The sequence below is a fragment of the Choloepus didactylus genome, chromosome 15 (genome assembly GCF_015220235.1).
Source record: "Choloepus didactylus isolate mChoDid1 chromosome 15, mChoDid1.pri, whole genome shotgun sequence".
Classification (NCBI taxonomy): domain Eukaryota; kingdom Metazoa; phylum Chordata; class Mammalia; order Pilosa; family Megalonychidae; genus Choloepus; species Choloepus didactylus.
Window position 1 is genome coordinate 38,013,628 of NC_051321.1, and position 19,327 is coordinate 38,032,954.

Genomic DNA, 19,327 nt, shown 5'->3' on the forward strand with positions numbered 1-19,327 from the left:
TAGAAAACATAGTTAACCCTACATTGTCTCTGAGAATCAGTCATTCTGATTAAGGAAAACAATATGATTAGGTAATGATGCATCTCCTTATTTATGACTATGTAATAATTCTATGAGATCAACATTTGCATCTTAACACTGCCTCTTACTAGCTTTGTGACTTGGGCAAGTTACTTAACCGTCCTAAATTTTCAGTTTTTTAGCCTAAAAATTTTTAAATAGCCCTTACAACTTGGAGAGTTGATATACTTAGCGAGCTCAGTATGAAGAGTGATATAGTGATTCCACCCAGCCTTATAGCCTCAGTTACTATCCATATATGGGAAATACTCCAAATTATTTTTAGTCCAGACATGTATTCTTGATCTTTCAGCTTGGATGTCTCACAGGCACTTCAAACCTATTCTGTTCAAACTGAATTCACATTTTCTCCATTTTCCCCAAACCTGTTCCTCCTCCAGTTTTCTATAGTTCAACAAACATCTTCACAATTTACCCAACTGCTGTATCAAGAATGGCTACATCACCCTCCATTACTTTCTCGTCCTTACCTTTGACATCCAATCAACCCAATCATTTGGTAAATGTTACTGAGACCCTGTGCCAATTCCTGGGATTCTAGCTCACAAAGATTTTGACACCACGCATCCCTCTCCATCACACTGCCACCACCTTAGTCCAACCAGCACTGCCTTGCACAGCAGCCTCCTCAATGGTCTCTCTGAATCCACTCTTGCTTCTCTACCACCTACTTTCCACACTGCAGCCACAGTGATCTTTGCAAAGTGTAAATATGACCACACCACTCACCGGTTATTTAGAATACTTTGTAGCTTCCTATTACTCTTAGAATAAAAATCCGTAACATAGCCTTTAGGTCCTGCAGGTTCTGACCCCTTCCCGTGTCTCAAGACTTTCTGATCTCTGCCCTTCCATCACTCTCTGCCTCCTTTCAACCCTCAGTTCCCTAAGCTCCCCCTGCTATAGGGGCTTCATTGAATTTATTTGCTCTACATGAAACACTCTACTCCCACCTCCTTTGCTTAGCTATTTTCACTAGTCTTCATTTCTAGCTGAAAGTCACACCTCAGAAATGCCCCAGGGACCTAGTCCATCTCCTTCCAAGTGGCAGATTCACTTCTACAGAATTCTTGAAAGATATGTATTTACCTCCTGAGTAAAATTTTCCACTAACAGGGACAGAAATGCATTTCCACGTATCCCAGGGCGTTGCCAGACATTTGTAATTGTTAGGAAGCTCTTATCTTGAGCCAAGTTTTGTTTCATTTTAACTTCCAACCATTTTTGATCCTAGGTTTAGCTATTAGGCAACATAGAATGTCTACTTTTTCAGTAAATTTTTTTTCAAATCCTCAAAGGTATATATATATAAACCCCATCTTCAAGTCACCTTGTTCTCCAAGCAAAATAAACGCAATTTCATTAACCATTCTTTACATATTCCACATTTCAAGTCATTCTAATAACCCTTCACTAGATGCCCTCCAGTTTGTTAATGTTCCTTTCAAAATATTCTGTTCAGAACTGAAGATAATATTGCAGATATAGCAGTTATTACATCTCTTGATCTGAACTCAAAACTTTAATTGATGCTGCCTAACATGAATAGTTATTTTAGATACTCATATTGAGATTGTGGGGCAATAAAACCTACAGATCTTGACTGCCTCTAAGTCAGCATTCTCACCCTCTGGGCATCATTTAAGTGTCAACCTATGGTTCAAACCCATCTTTCCAGCCTGACAATACCAGATTCATGGGGTTTGCACTGAAAGCTTTGTATTAAGGGCAACTTTTCTAAGCATGCCTTCCATGTTTTGATACAAATCATTGTCAAAAGGACAGAACAGAACCTGGTGATATGTCCCCCTATCAACTTTCTTCAAGGTGGATTTCAAACCATTTATCAACATCATTTGGCTATGATTCCTTCATGCTAATACCAATCGTCTTGGTTCATATTTATCCATTCTATATTTCTCCAACTCATATTTAATCATATCATGAAACATTTTAACATGTATCTTTTCCATACTGAAGAACTTAGGAGTAAAATTACAATGTCTGGAATTTGCTTTAAAATATTCCAACACCAACAACAAAAAGAGGTGGGGAGGGCATGATAGAGGAATATTAGCAATTGTTGAAGATGGGTAATGGGTATACAGATGTTAAGTATACTCTTCTCTTTATTTGTTTTCATTTGAAAATTTCTAAATGAAAATTAACTAATTTCATTCTAAAATTAACTAATTTCATTCTAAAATGAAAATTAACTAAAATAATTTTAAAACCTCTTTCTGTAAAGAAAATATACTGTTTCTATGATATTTGAGGAACTGTCAAAATTTCTTAACCCAAGCTTTTCCTACGCACCTTCCAAAATGGGGTAATTTGATATAACTCGATCTTAGTAAATCCATGACAGTTTTAAGTATTTGGAGAAGTCTTTTTTTTTTGTACGTGCTAACAAGCCTTTGACATTTATTTTAAAATTTTGCCAAGAATAACCTCATGTGGAGTTTCCTGAATCCATCCTCTCCCTCCCTCTATGATTTTGATTACCAACTTGGACAATTTAAAGAGCATAATCTTTGTAAAGCTCTTTAAACTCATTTAGAAAAGCCAGGAGCTCTCCTAAGAATTTTGTGTCTGTTTCAAATACTTCTTTTATTTTAAAATTTTTATCGTGGTTACATTCAATGGCTTCTTCAATGTTTTACCTTAGAATGATTGAACTACATTTTTCTAGATGGGAAGAAAATAGAAGTTTAGTTCCAATTCCTTTGCATCCTGTATTATCATGCATCCCTCTTCCTGTTCATGTTCTTGCTCTGAACCATAACCAAAATACTTTTGTTGTTTTTGTTAGCATTCTTTCCTGCTTATCTTCAGCATTTTTTCCTGCATGTCTCATCTCCAAGAGATATTTAGCCCAACTGATACTACTTTTTAAAAAGGAATTCTCCTAGCTTCTAACCATTGTTCTAAAATACTTGCAATCCCTTTTTTCTACTGTACAAATACTGGGGTAATTTTTTGTTTTTAAAGGCAGGGTTACCACAGAAATTTCTAGGAAATAGAGAAAAGCATATCAAAGAAAATTAAACTCACCCATAATTTCTGTATATGACCTTTAAAAATCTGAACCTCTTATCAAAGTCCCTCTGGTCAATTAAGTGTTTTTAAGTGTCTTTCATTTTTCATACCAATAAAGACTATTTATGGTTGTATAATCAGATTTCCTATTAATTTACTTAGTTCGTTAGTTATTTCTTTCATAGACTAGTGCCATTTTTAAGCTATATTCTCTTTTTCATTTTTAAATAAATTTTTGTTAGAAAAGTTGAAGGTTTACAGAAATATCATGCATAAAATAGTTAATATATACCACCCTATTATTAACACCTTGCATTAGTGAGCTACATTTTTTAATTCATGAAAGGACATTTTTACAATTAACTAAATTACATTGTTTATGATAGAGTTCATCATGCTGAATGGTCCTATGTTTTTCCTTCTAATTTTTTTCCTAGTAACATATATACAACCTAAAATTTCCCCTTTTAACCACATTCACATATATAACTCTGTGCTGTTAATTACACTCACAATGTTGTGCTACCATCACCACCATCCATAAACAAAACTTTACTATCAACCCCAACAGAAATTCTGTAAAATTTAAGCCTTAATTCCCTATGCCCTACCAAGAACCCAGCCTCTAGTAACCTATATTCTAGATTCTGACCCTATGAGTTTCCTTATTCTAATTATTTCACATCAATGAGATCATACAATAATTGTCCTTTTGCTCTGGCTTATTTCACTCAACATAATGTCTTCAAGGTTCATCCATGTTGTGCAGGAATTAGAACTTCATTCCTTTTTATGGGTTGAATAATATTCCATTGTATATGTATACCACATTTTATTTATCTGTTCATTGGTTGATGGAAACTTGAATTGCTTCCATCTGTTGACAATTGGGAATAATGCCATTATGAACATAGGTGAGCAAATATCTGTTTGAGTCCCTGCTTTCAATTCTTTCGGGTATATACCTAGCAGTGGGATTGTTGAGTCATATGGTAATTCTATACTTTGCTTTTCGAGGAACCCCAAAATGTCTTTCACAGTGGCTACACCATTTTACATTCTCAACAGCAATGAATGAGTGTTCCTATTTCTCCATATCCTCTCCAACATTTGTGATTTTCTGTTCTTTTTAAAAATAGTAGCCATTCTAGTGGGTGTGAAATGGTATCTCATTGGGATTTTGATTTGCATTTCACTAATACCTAATGATATTGAGGATCTTGTTATGTGACTTTTAGCTGTCTGTATATACTCTTTGGAGAAATGTCTATTCAAGATCTTTGCCCATTTTTAAATTGGGTTATTTGTCTTTTCATTGTTGATTGTAGGATTTCTTTATATATATGTTCTGAATATTAAGCCCTTATCGGATATGTGATTTACAAATAGTTTTTCCCATTGAGTAGACTGTCTTTTCACTTTTGTGACACAGTCCTTTGATGCACAAAAGTTTTTAATTTTGATGAGGTCCCATTTATCTAATTTTTCTTTTTTGCCTGGGGCATGAGTGTAAACTCTAAGAAACCATTACCTAATGCAAAGATCCTGAAGATGCTTCCCTATGTTTTTTCCTAGGAATTTTATAGTCCTGGTTCTTAGCATTTAAGTCTTTCATACATTGTGTGTTAATTTGTGTATATGCTGTGAGAAAGGAGTGTTCCTTCATTCTTTTGCATATGGCTATCCAGTTCTCTCAGCACCACTTGCTGAAGATACTATTCTTTCCCAAATCTGTGGGTGTGGCAGTCTTGTCAAAAATAATTGACCGAGAACCTAAGATGGCGGCTAGGTGAGACAGGGCAAAAAAACACCTCCATGAAAAATACTAGAGAAAAACCAGAAAGTGACCCAGAACACCAGTTTCAGCAATGCACCAGCTGGACAAGGTCTGCTAAAACCACAGGGACCATGCACTTGGTGAAACCAGGAGTCTGCATTCTGAAGCGAGTGAGTAAGCCACATGAAGGTCCCGCAGTCATGCTGCAGTGTGGGGAAACTGGGGGTTGGCATTTGGAGACGGACTAGTTCTTTTAAAAAACATAAAAACAAAAAACCCAGGAGTGGCTACAGTTATGACGGTGAGAACCACGCAGTGAAGCACGGCAGGAGCAGGCTGTGCCAACCTCTCGGTGTCTGGCGTGGAGGATAGACCGCTGCTGATTCCCTCAGGGCCAGGGGGCCAGAGGGGAGAGCCAAAAGGAGAAAGAAACCATACTACTTGCAGCTGGTTCCCTGGCAGGCTGGAGATACTCCTGCCCAGGGCCATACCCACAGCCCAGAGCCGCACCAGGAAGGACACGCCACAATATTGGCCGTGGACAGTGACCTTGGGTGCATACATAGCTAGTTGTCCCGGAGCTGTGCGAAAAGTGGGGGGCGGGGTGAGACGCCCCTTTCAGCCATCTTTGCATCAGGCTGGGAGTGCGCCTGCATGGCCTGGCGGCCCGGGGCTTCCCTTGAGAGATGGTGTGCACTTGTGACGTAGCACAGCCTTCCCTCAGCAGAGGTCATGGAAGATCACAGCTGCGAAAGGGGCCCGCTTGGAAAACCCACGGACGCTACGTCAATGCCGGCAACTTGCGGGTCAGCGGCAGAGAAAATCTGGGGCAAAACCAAAATGAAGGCTTAAACTTTTGCAACAGCCTTGAATCTCTGGGAACACCTGGGAGGTGTGAATATTAAAGCTGCCCTGCCTCCCTAACCACCAAAACACATGCCCAACATTCAGGGCGGACAGCACCAAAAACACACCCAAACTGAGTTCACCAATTGAACCACACAAGAATCATTTCCCCACACACCACAAAGACAAAGTTGACGAGAACTGACTTGAGGGGAATAGGTGACTCGCAGATGCCATCTGCTGGTTAGTTAGAGAAAGTGTACGCCACCAAGTTGTAGTTCTGAAAAATTAGACTGGTATTTTTCACAACTTGAAAGAACCCTATCAAGCAGAGCAAATGCCAAGAGGCCAAAACAACAGAAAAGCTTAAAGCATATGATAAAATCAGATGATATGGAGAACCCAATCCCAAACATCCAAATCAAAAGATCAGAAGATACACAGTACTTGGTGCAATTAGTCAAAGGACTACAATCAAAGAACGAGAGCATGGCACAGGATATAAAGGACATGAAGAAGAACATGGCACAGGATATAAAGGACATAAAGAAGACCCTAGAATAGCATAAAGAAGAAATGGCAAGAGTAAATAAAAAAACAGAAGATCTTATGGAAATAAAAGAAACTGTTGGCCAAATTAAAAAGACTCTGGATACTCATAATACAAGATTAGAGGAATTTGAAAAATGACTCAGTGTCCTAGAGGACCACAGAACAGAAAATGAAAGAACAAAAGAAAGAATGGAGAAAAAAATTGAAAAAACTGAAATGGATCTCAGGGATACGATATCTAAAATGGATCTCAGGGATACGATATCTAAAATAAAATTTCCAAATTTAAGACTCATGGGTGTCCCAGAAGGGGAAGAGAAGGGTAAAGGTCTAGAAAGAGTATTCAAAGAAATTGTTGGGGAAAACTTCCCAAACCTTTTACACAATATAAATACACAAACTATAAATGCCCAGTGAACTCCAAATAGAATAAATCCAAATAAACCCACTCCGAGACATATTCTGATCACACTGTCAAATACTGAAGAGAAGGAGCAAGTTCTGAAAGCAGCAAGAGAAAAGCAATTCACCACAAACAAAGGAAACAACATAAGACTAAGTAGTGACTACTCAGCGGCCACCATGGAGGCGAGAAGGCAGAGGCATGACATATTTAAAATTCTGAGAGAGAAAAATTTCCAACCAAGAATACTTTATCCAGAAAAACTCTCCTTCAAATTTGAGGGAGAGCTTAAATTTTTCACAAACAAACAAATGCTGAGAGATTTTGCCAGTAAAAGACCTTCCCTACTTCAGATACTAAAGGGAGCCGTACTGGCAGGCGTGGCAAAATGGCGGACTGGTGAGCTGTATGTTTCAGTTACTCCTCCAGGAAAGTAGGTAGAAAGCCAGGAACTGCGTGGACTGGACACCACACAGCACTCTGACTTTGGGCATACTTCATACAACACTCATGAAAATGTGGAACTGCTGAGATCAGCGAAATCTGTAAGTTTTTGCGGCCAGGGGACCTGCACCCCTCCCTGCCAGGCTCAGTCCTGTGGGAGGAGGGGCTGTCAGCTCCGGGAAGGAGAAGGGAGAACTGCAGTGGCAGCCCTTATCGGAAACTCATTCTACTGATCCAAACTCCAACCACAGACAGACTCAGACCAGACACCAGAGAATCTGAGAGCAGCCAGCCCAGCAGAGAGGAGACAGGCATAGAAAAAAAACAACACGAAAAACTCCAAAACAAAAGTGGAGGATTTTTGGAGTTCTGGTGAACATAGAAAGGGGAAGGGCAGAGCTCAGGCCCTGAGGCTCATATGCAAATCCTGAAGAAAAGCTGATCTCTCTGCCCTGTAGACCTTTCTTTAATGGCCCTAATTGCTTTCTCTCTTAGCATTTCAATAACCCATTAAATCTCTGAGGAGGGCCCTTTTTTTTTTTTTTTTAATCCTTTTTTTTTTTCTAAAACAATTACTCTAAGAAGCCCAATACAGAAAGCTTCAAAGACTTGCAATTTGGGCAGGTCAAGACAAGAGCAGAACTAAGAGAGCTCTGAGACAAAAGCCAATAATCCAGTGGCTGAGAAAATTCACTAAACACCACAACTTCCCAAGAAAAGGGGGGTGTCTGCTCACAGCCATCATCCTGGTGGACAGGAAACACTCCGGCCCATCGGCAGCCCCATAGCCCAGAGCTGCCCCAGACAACCCAGCGTGATGGAAGTGCTTCAAATAACAGGCATACACCACAAAACTGGGCATGGACATTAGCCTTCCCTGCAACCTTAGCTGATTGTCCCAGAGTTGGGAAGGTGGAGCAGTGTGAATTAACAAAGCCCCATTCAGCCATCATTGCAGCAGACTGGGAGCCTCCCTACACAGCCCAGCAGCCCAGAACTGCCCTAGGGGGGACGGCACTCACCTGTGACATAGCACAGTCATCCCTCAACAGAGAACCAGGGGGTGCACGGCCTGGAAGAGGGGCCCACTTGCAAGTCTCAGGAGCCATACGCCAATACCAAGGACTTGTGGGTCAGTGGCAGAGACAAACTGTGGCAGGACTGAACTAAAGGATTAGACTATTGCAGCAGCTTTAAAACTCTAGGATCACCAGGGAGATTTGATTGTTAGGGCCACCCCCTCTCCCTGACTGCCCAGAAACACGCCCCATATACAGGGCGGGCAACACCAATTACACACGCAAGCTTGGTACACCAATTGGACCCCACAAGACTCACTCCCCCACTCACCACAAAGGCTAAGCAGGGGAGAACTGGCTTGTGGAGAACAGGTGGCTCGTGGATGCCACCTGCTGATTAGTTAGAGAAAGTGTACTCCACGAAGCCGTAGATCTGATAAATTAGAGATAAGGACTTCAATTGGTCTACAAAGCCTAAAAGAACCCTATCAAGTTCAGCAAATGCCAAGAGGCCAAAAACAACAGAAAATTATAAAGCATACAAAAAAAACAGACAATATGGATAACCCAAGCCCAAGCACCCAAATCAAAAGACCAGGAGAGACACAGCACCTAGAGCAGCTACTCAAAGAACTAAAGATGAACAATGAGACCATATTATGGGATACAAAGGATATCAAGAAGACCCTAGAAGAGCATAAAGAAGACATTGCAAGACTAAATAAAAAAATAGATGATGTTATGGAAATTAAACAACCTGTTGACCAAATTAAAAAGATTCTGGACACTCATAGTACAAGACTACAGGAAGTTGAACAATGAATCAGTGACCTGGAAGATGACAGAATGGAAAATGAAAGCATAAAAGAAAGAATGGGGAAAAAAATTGAAAAAATCAAAATGGACGTCAGGGATATGATAGATAATATAAAACGTTCAAATATAAGACTCATTGGTGTTCCAGAAGGGGGAGAAAAGGGTAAAGGTCTAGGAAGAGTATTCAAAGAAATTGTTGGGGAAAACTTCCCAAATCTTCTAAACAACATAAACACACAAATCATAAATGCTCAGTGAACTCCAAATAGAATGAATCCAAATAAACCCACTCTGAGACATATTCTGATCACACTGTCAAACACGGAAGAGAAGGAGCAAGTTCTGAAAGCAGCAAGAGAAAAGCAATTCACCACATACAAAGGAAACAGCATAAGACTAAGTAGTGACTACTCAGCAGCCACCATGGAGGCAAGAAGGCAGTGGCACGATATATTTAAAATTCTGAGTGAGAAAAATTTCCAACCAAGAATACTTTATCCAGCAAAGCTCTCCTTCAAATCTGAGGGAGAGCTTAAATTTTTCACAGACAAACAAATGCTGAGAGAATCTGCTAACAAGAGACCTGCCCTACTGGAGATACTCAAGGGAGCCCTACAGACAGAGAAACAAAGAAAGGACACAGAGACTTGGAGAAAGGTTCAGTATTAAAGAGATTCAGTATGGGTACAATAAAGGATATTAATAGAGAGAGGGGAAAAATATGACAAACATAAACCAAAGGAAAAGATGGCTGATTCAAGAAATGCCTTCACGGTTATAACGTTGAATGTAAACGGATTAAACTCCCCAATTAAAAGATATAGATTCGCAGAATGCATAAAAAAAAATGAACCATCAATATGTTGCATACAAGAGACTCATCTTAGACACAGGGACACAAAGAAATTGAAAGTGAAAGGATGGAAAAAAATATTTCATGCAAGCTACAGCCAAAAGAAAGCAGGTGTAGCAATATTAATCTCAGATAAAACAGACTTCAAATGGAGGGATGTTTTGAGAGACAAAGAAGGCCACTACATACTAGTAAAAGGGGCAATTCAACAAGAAGAAATAACAATCCTAAATGTCTATGCACTCAATCAGGTGGCACAAAATACATGAGAGAAACACTGGGAAAACTAAAGGAAGCAATTGATGTTTCCACAATAATTGTGGGAGACTTCAACACAGCACTCTCTCCTATAGATTGATCAACCAGACAGATGACCAATAAGGAAACTGAAAACCTAAACAATCTGATAAATGAATTAGACTTAACAGACATATACAGGACATTACATCCCAAATCACCAGGATACACATACTTTTCTAGTGCTCACGGAACTTTCTCCAGAATAGATCATATGCTGGGACATAAAACAAGCCTCAATAAATTTAAAAAGATCGAAATTAATCAAAGCACATTCTCTGACCACAATGGAATACAATTAGAAGTCAATAACCATCAGAGACTTAGAAAATTCACAAATACCTGGAGGTTAAACAACACACTCCTAAACAATCAGTGGGTTAAAGAAGAAATAGCAGGAGAAATTGCTAAATATATAGAGATGAATGAAAATGAGAACACAACATACCAAAACCTATGGGATGCAGCAAAAGCAGTGCTGAGGGGGAAATTTATAGCACTAAATGCATATATTAAAAAGGAAGAAAGAGCCAAAATCAAAGAACTAATGGATCAACTGAAGAAGCTAGAAAATGAACAGCAAACCAATCCTAAACCAAGTACAGGAAAGGAAATAACAAGGATTAAAGCAGAAATAAATGACATAGAGAACAAAAAAACAATAGAGAGGATAACTATCACCAAAAGTTGGTTCTTTGAGAAGATCAACAAGATTGACAAGCCCCTAGCTACACTGACAAAATCAAAAAGAGAGAAGACCCATATAAACAAAATAATGAATGAAAAAGGTGACATAACTGCAGATCCTGAAGAATTAAAAAAATTATAAGAGGATACTATGAACAACTGTATGGCAACAAACTGGATAATGTAGAGGAAATGGACTATTTCCTGGAAACATATGAACAACCTAGACTGACCAGAGAAGAAATAGAAGACCTCAACCAACCCATCACAAGCAAAGAGATCCAATCAGTCATCAAAAATCTTCCCACAAATAAATGCCCAGGGCCAGATGGCTTCACAGGGGAATTCTACCAAACTTTCCAGAAAGAACTGACACCAATCTTACTCAAACTCTTGCAAAACATTGAAGAAAATGGAACACTACCTAACTCATTTTATGAAGCTAACATCAATCTAATACCAAAACCCGGCAAACATGCTACAAAAAAGGAAAACTACCGGCCAATCTCCCTAATGAATATAGATGCAAAAATCCTCAACAAAATACTTGCAAATCGAATCCAAAGACACATTAAAAAAATCATACACCATGACCAAGTGGGGTTCATTCCAGGCATGCAAGGATGGTTCAACATAAGAAAATCAATCAATGTATTACAACACATTAACAATTCGAAAGGGAAAAACCAAGTGATCATCTCAATAGATGCTGAAAAAGCATTTGACAAAATCCAGCATCCATTTTTGATAAAAACACTTCAAAAGGTAGGAATTGAAGGAAACTTCCTCAATATGATAAAGAGCATATATGAAAAACCCACAGCCAGCATAGTACTCAATGGTGAGAGACTGAAAGCCTTCCCTCTAAGATCAGGAACAAGACAAGGATGCCCGCTGTCACCACTGTTATTCAACATTCTGCTGGAAGTGCTAGCCAGGGCAATCCGGCAAGACAAAGAAATAAAAGGCATCCAAATTGGAAAAGAAGAAGTAAAACTGTCATTGTTTGCAGATGATATGATCTTATATCTAGAAAACCCTGAGATATCGACGATACAGCTACTAGAGCTAATAAACAAATTTAGCAAAGTAGCGGGATACAAGATTAATGCACATAAGTCAGTAATGTTTCTATTTGCTAGAAATGAACAAACTGAAGAGGCACTCAACAAAAAGATACCATTTTCAATAGCAACTAAAAAAATCAAGTACCTAGGAATAAACTTAACCAAAGATGTAAAAGACCTATACAAAGAAAATTACGTAACTCTACTAAAAGAAATAGAAGGGGACCTTAAAAGATGGAAAAATATTCCATGTTCATGGATAGGAAGGCTAAATGTCATTAAGATGTCAATTCTACCCAAACTCATCTACAGATTCAATGCAATCCCAATCAAAATTCCAACAACCTACTTTGCAGACTTGGAAAAGCTAGTTATCAAATTTATTTGGAAAGGGAAGATGCCTCGAATTGCTAAAGACACTCTAAAAAAGAAAAACAAAGTGGGAGGACTTACACTCCCTGACTTTGAAGCTTATTATAAAGCCACAGTTGTCAAAACAGCATGGTACTGGCACAAAGATAGACATCTAGATCAATGGAATCGAATTGATAATTCAGAGATAGACCCTCAGATCTATGGCCAACTGATCTTTAATAAGGCCCCCAAAGTCACTGAACTGAGTCATAATGGTCTTTTCAACAAATGGGGCTAGGAGAGTTGGATATCCATATCCAAAAGAATGAAAGAGGACCCCTACCTCACCCCCTACACAAAAATTAACTCAAAATTGACCAAAGATCTCAATATAAAAGAAAGTACCATAAAACTCCTAGAAGATAATGTAGGAAAACATCTTCAAGACCTTGTATTAGGCGGACACTTCCTAGACTTTACACCCAAAGCACAAGCAACAAAAGAAAAAATAGATAAATGGGAGTTTCTCAAGCTTAGAAGTTTCTGCACCTCAAAGGAATTTCTTAAAAAGGTAAAGAGGCAGCCAACTCAATGGGAAAAAATTTTTGGAAACCATGTATCTCATAAAAGACTGATATCTTGCATATATAAAGAAATCCTACAACTCAATGACAATAGTACAGACAGCCCAATTATAAAATGAGTAAAAGATATGAAAAGACAGTTCTCTGAAGAGGAAATACAAATGGCCAAGAAACACATGAAAAAATGTTCAGCTTCACTAGCTATTAGAGAGATGCAAATTAAGACCACAATGAGATACCATCTAACACCGATTAGAATGGCTGCCATTAAACAAACAGGACACTACAAATGCTGGAGGGGATGTGGAGAAATTGGAACTCTTATTCATTGTTGGTGGGACTGTATAATGGTTCGGCCACTCTGGAAGTCAGTCTGGCAGTTCCTTAGAAAACTAGATATAGAGTTACCATTTGATCCAGCGATTGCACTTCTTGGTATATACCCGGAAGATCAGAAAGCAGTGACACGAACAGATATCTGCACGCCAATGTTCATAGCAGCATTATTCACAATTGCCAAGAGATGGAAACAACCCAAATGTCCTTCAACAGATGAGTGGATAAATAAAATGTGGTATATACACACGATGGAATACTACACGGCAGTAAGAAGGAATGATGTCATGAAACATATGACAACACGGATGAACCTTGAAGACATAATGCTGAGTGAAAGAAGCCAGGCACAAAAAGAGAAATATTATATGCTACCACTAATGTGAACTTTGAAAAATGTAAAACAAATGGTTTATAATGTAGAATGTAGGGGAACTAGCAATAGAGAGCAATTAAGGAAGGGGGAACAAAAATCCAAGAAGAACAGATAAGCTATTTAACGTTCTGGGGATGCCCAGGAATGACTATGGTCTGTTAATTTCTGATGGATATAGTAGGAACAAGTTCACAGAAATGTTGCTATATTAGGTAACTTTCTTGGGGTAAAGTAGGAACAGGTTGGAAGTTAAGCAGTTATCTTAGGTTAGTTGTCTTTCTCTTACTCCCTTGTTATGGTCTCTTTGAAATGTTCTTTTATTGTATGTTTTTTTTTTTTTTACATCTTTTTTTCATACAGTTGATTTAAAAAAGAAAGGAAAGTTAAAAAAAAAAAAAAAGAAAGAAAGAAAGAAAAACAAGGAAAAAAATATGTAGTGCCCCCTTGAGGAGCCTGTGGAGAATGCAGGGGTATTGGCCTACCCCACCACGATGGTTGCTAACATGACCACAGACATAGGGGACTGGTGGTTTGATGGGTTGAGCCCTCTACCATAGGTTTTGTCCTTGGGAAGACGGTTGCTGCAAAGGAGAGGCTAGGCCTGCCTATAATTGTGCCTAAGAGCCCCCTCCCGAATGCCTCTTTGTTGCTCAGATGTGGCCCTCTCTCTCTAGCCAAGCCAACTTGGCAGGTGAAATCACTGCCCTCCCCACTAGGTGGGATCAGACACCCAGGGGAGTGAATCTCCCTGGCAACGTGGAATATGACTCCCAGGGAGGAATGTAGACCTGGCATCATGGGACGGAGAACATCATCTTGACCAAAAGGGGGATGTGAAAGGAAATGAAATAAGCTTCAGTGGCAGAGAGATTCCAAAAGGAGCCGAGAGGTCACTCTGGTGGGCACTCTTACACACACTTTAGACAACCCTTTTTAGGTTCTAAAGAATTGGGGTAGCTGGTGGTGGATACCTGAAACTATCAAACTACAACCCAGAACCCATGAATCTCGAAGACAATTGTATAAAAATGTAGCTTATGAGGGGTGACAATGGGATTGGGAAAGCCATAAGGACCACACTCCACTTTGTCTAGTTTATGGATGGATGAGTAGAAAAATAGGGGAAGGAAACAAACAGACAAAGGTACCCAGTGTTCTTTTTTACAATTGCTCTTTTTCACTTTAATTATTATTCTTGTTATTTTTGTGTGTGTGCTAATGAAGGTGTCAGGGATTGATTTAGGTGATGAATGTACAACTATGTAATGGTACTGTGAACAATCGAATGTATGATTTCTTTTGTATGACTGCATGGTATGTGAATATATCTCAATAAAATGAAAATAAAAAAATTAAATAAAGGGAGCCATACTTGCAGAGATACAAAAAGAAAAAGAGATATAGAGAATTTTAACAGACATATATAGAACATTACATCCCAAATGTGTGCAGCTTGCTCTCGTATGTTCAGAAGACAGAGCAATAGATGATGGATGATAGGGAAGGAGGGAGGGAGGGAGGGAGGGAGGGAAAGAGAAATGGCGGTGTGACACCATGTTCAAGTTGGTGGATCAGGGTATCGGGGGAGGGGGGTCAGGGTAAACTGGAGTTCTGTGTATGGGGTTTGTATTGTTTTTGCAACTGTTCCTATAACTTTGAATTTATTTCAAAATAAAATTTAAAAAAAAAATCAATTGACCATATATGTGAGGGTGTCATTCTGAACTCTCAATTCAATTCCATTGTTTAGTATATCTATCCTTATGCCAGTACCACACTGTTTTGATCACTATAGCTTTGTAATATGCTTTAAGTCAGGAAATTTGAGTCCTCCAACTTCATTTTTCTCACCAAAGATGATTTTGGCTCTTCAAGGCACCCTGCCCTTCCAAATAAATTTGATGATTGGTCTTTCCACTTCTGCAAAGTAAGTTGTTGGAATTTTGATTACAAATGCATTGAATCTGTAAGTCACTTTGGGTGGAATTTATATCTTAATGATATTTGGACTTCCAATCCATGAACACAGAATGTCCTTACATCTATTTAGGTCTTCTGTGACTTCTTTAAGCAATGTTTTACAGTTTTCTGTGTATAGGTCTGTTACATCCTTGGTTAAATTTATTCCTAGATATTTCATTATTTTAGTTGCTATTGTAAATGGAATTTTTTCTCAATTTTCTCTTCAGATTGCTCCTTACTAGTGTGTAGAAACACTACTGATTTTTGCATGTTGATCTTGTATCCCGACAGTTAGCTGAACTCATTTATTAGGTCTAGTAGCTTTGTTGTAGTTTTTTTTCAGGACTTTTGAAATACAGGGTCATGTCATCTTCAAACAGAGAAAGCTTTACTTCTTCCTTTCCAATCTGGGTGCCCTTTATTTCTTTTTCTTGACTAATTGCTCTAGCTAGAACTTCCAGCAGAAGGTTAAATAACAATGGTAACATTGGGTATCCTTGTCTTGTTCCACATCTTAGAGGGAAAGCTTTCAATCTTTTACCATTGAGTATGACGTTAGCTGTGGGTTTTTTACACATGCCCTTTGTCATGTTGAGGAAGTTTCCTTCGATTCCTATCTTCCAAAGTGTTTACCAAAAAAGGATGCTGGATTTTATCAAATACCTTTTCCACATCAATCTAGATGTGTTTTTCCCCTTTGATTTGTTAATGTGGTGTACTACATCAATTGGTTTTCTTGTGTTGAACCACCCTTGCATACCTGTGATAAAACCCATTTGATCATGTGCATAATTCTTAACATGCTGTTGAATTCGATGTGCGAGTACTTTGCCACCAGTTTCTTCCCCTTTATGGTTTCCTGTCCTGTGGATTCAGCTGGGGTCACTCGAGAAAGATCCATTTTGTGTTTAGGTGGTCCAGCAAACAGAGACTGGACTGAGGGTGTGTGAACCCTGCCAACAGTTCTGCCGTAGTCTCTTTTTTTCCCTGGGGGCACTTTTGTATGTGGCACTCTTCAGCCGCTTGGGTTCCACCCCTGGTCTCTGTGGACTTGAGTCCCTGTGCCTGGATATGTGTAGGGTTCTAACTCACTGCCTTCCATGGCAGGAGGGAACTGGGCTGTGCTGCCTCTGTGTGACTCCCAAGCTGTGTGGAACCAAGTGGGGGTGGGGAGAGGTCTGGACTGGAAGGTCTGGGATGCAAATTGCCTACCTGATTTTGGCGTTTTTTTCTTTTTCTTCAGCTGAGCGTTTGTGGAGTTCTTCTCCAGACTGTAACATACTCCAGAGAGCCAAGCAAGTAGGATTTGTCCTTTTGTACTTGATTCTGAGGGGATGCTTTTCCAGGTGATGTCTTATATGATCATGTTGATGATGTCATTCTCGCAAGTAAGCCTTATTATTTTTAGTGCATCTGACTATGAGATCTCACCTATCATTTTCATAACATTTCCTAATCTGCCTTCCTGAAAAGTCTAAGTCATATATCTGGCTATCCCACTTTCCCCTCCTTCATTATTATTAGTGCCTAAATGAAATAGTCCTTTTTCCTCCTTTATCAACCATGTATTTCTTTTGTATCAGTATTAAATCAAGGAAGAAGAGGATTAACAGCTTCCTCTATCTAGGGAAAATCAAGATTTTTTCAGATGTTCTGCTTATGGAAAAGTAGACTTCCAACAGATACCCAGGTAAAGTTCTTGTGTTTCAGAGTTTCAGAATTGAAAGGGGTTGGGGGTGTAGGCAGGATAATGTAGGAAACTGTTGCCAAGTCTACTGCAACCTTCTTCTTGCCTGGCACTGTAATAAGCACTTTAACATATCCTATGATACAAGTACTGTTTTAATCACTATTTTATACATAAGAAAAATGCAAATAAGAGAAGTTGTGCAATTTCCGAAGCCAAGGTGGAAGAATGTCTTTGAAATAATAATTTGCATGTATATTGTGCAAATCCCCTCTTACTAGTTGAAACACCCCATCAACAGCCCATTTTGCTTCTATTCCAGCTTTGTAATTTGTAATAGAAACACATCATCCAGAGCCTACACTTGATTGGGTGATTTATCTTATACTCATACAACAATGTTCTCTTCCTCTCTCCTTTTTATTCTCATTTGAACCCAGATGCCAAGCTCATGCTTCTGTATTTTCATACAAAGAGGATCTTTAACATTCCATCCTCCTGCTAAAACAGAATAGTCTTCATTGCCCTATTCCAACTAGGAAGCCCATCCTTCCAAGCCCTTTGTGGTATCTTTAGATATGTTTATACAGATCCAAAGGTTATATTTCATAGGTTAAACTTCATATATTTCATAGGTTTTATCTTTGGTTTGAAAAAAACTGAAAATGAAAATAAAGCTGGGAATACTAGACTGATCAAATTTCCCTAGAAGTTTTAAAAATGGGCCACAGATTTCTTTTATTCTTCCTCAATGTACTTCACATTGAAAGATGCAAAGTCTGTAACCTAGCACCTTTTTATACACTTGTGTAATTAACTCCTTACCTAAAATGAAAAACAAAAATGAAACAAAACAAAACCTAGCTGTCACTAGCTCTGAGATCTTGAGTAAACCACTTTCTCAGCCTTTATTTTCTCAGCCGTAAAATAAGGATTAATGGTAATACCTTCTTGACAAGGTTATTAAGAGGAGTAAATGAAATCAATTAATATATAAGAAACTGCCATATGAACCATAAACTGCAATGATTATGCTGATTATGATGATGATTATGCTTCACAAGGCCATAACTCTATCTGCAATCAGTATATAAAATCAAAGATGTAAACGCGCTATTCCCAAGTAACCAGAGGCTTTTTATATCTGTAAAAGGTGTTGAAAATTTAAAAATTTAAAATTTTCCCCAATTTCCAGGGTTCATCTTTTTTCAAGAAAGAAAAGTGCTGGGTAGATGAAAGAGTTCTAGTCATGTCAATATTTGCTGATATTTTTCCTCACTGGATTTGGTGTTTTAAAAGCTAGCTCTTTTCTGCTGACAATGGGCATTGGGAACCAGAATCTAGGGCTGAGCTCAGCTTCATGGGTACAACCCTGAGTTGTCCCTTTCCCTTAGGGAGTAAACATCAGCCTCAAGTTCTAGAATTAGGGTTTACTTTCTCAGGCAAAGGATGGAGATGCAATAGTAGCAAATGGGGATCTCCACATCTTCCCCCTCTCAGGATGATCCTGTGTCCTCCTCCAGCATTGTCTTTCAAGCTCTGTTTCAGGGCAATCTGGAGATCCTTGGGCTCAAAGGGCCCTCCATCCCCCATTGGTTCTTGTTTCACAATTTCCAATTTGTGTGAGTTAAAAAGAAATATCCTTGGTGCCTTAAAGGTGGAGGGGGGCTATGTTATACTTCAAACCCTTGGGTGAATTGTTTAGATGGACTGCTTTCCCAAAATCTAGTTACAATAAAGGGGAGCTGAAACAACAAGAGTTTGGAGGCATTGCTAGGAAGAGGAGGGGGTAAACCATCCCTTGGGAATTGGGAGCAAAGAGTTTTAGGCAGCACCAAGGCATTGGGCAGCAGGGTGAAAGAACGAAAGGTCAGGAGGTAGATGAGAGGCTCAGAAATGAGGCCCTCAGATAAACGCATCTACCTTCCCAGCACCCAGTTTTACCAAGCACTAGCCTGCCTCTTTCCTGCCTCCTTAGATGCAAAGAGCAACACCCCAAGACTCTAGGCCAAAATGAACTTTTGTCATCATCATGACCATCCTCATTTCTATTTGTTATGTGTTTGCTGTATACCAGGCTCTGTGGAAAGCTCTTTAAATGCATGGTTCATTTCATGAAATCCTTACAACACTGTAGATTATCATTA

At 38.9% G+C, this 19,327-nt stretch overlaps 1 protein-coding gene and 1 long non-coding RNA gene across 6 annotated transcripts in view; one reads left to right on the plus strand and one right to left on the minus strand.

Annotated features, from left to right (window-relative positions):
- LOC119510273 overlaps window positions 1-16,844 on the plus strand; it is a 145,262-nt gene extending 128,418 nt beyond the window's left edge. Inside the window, exon 8 of the long non-coding RNA XR_005211863.1 lies at window positions 16,737-16,844. This is a non-coding gene — a long non-coding RNA (uncharacterized LOC119510273). The remainder of the gene's footprint in view (window positions 1-16,736) is intronic.
- The window catches only part of ENTPD1 (ectonucleoside triphosphate diphosphohydrolase 1), a 211,352-nt gene that overhangs the window by 76,057 nt on the left and 115,968 nt on the right, over window positions 1-19,327 (minus strand). The gene's annotated exons all lie outside the window — the stretch shown is intronic.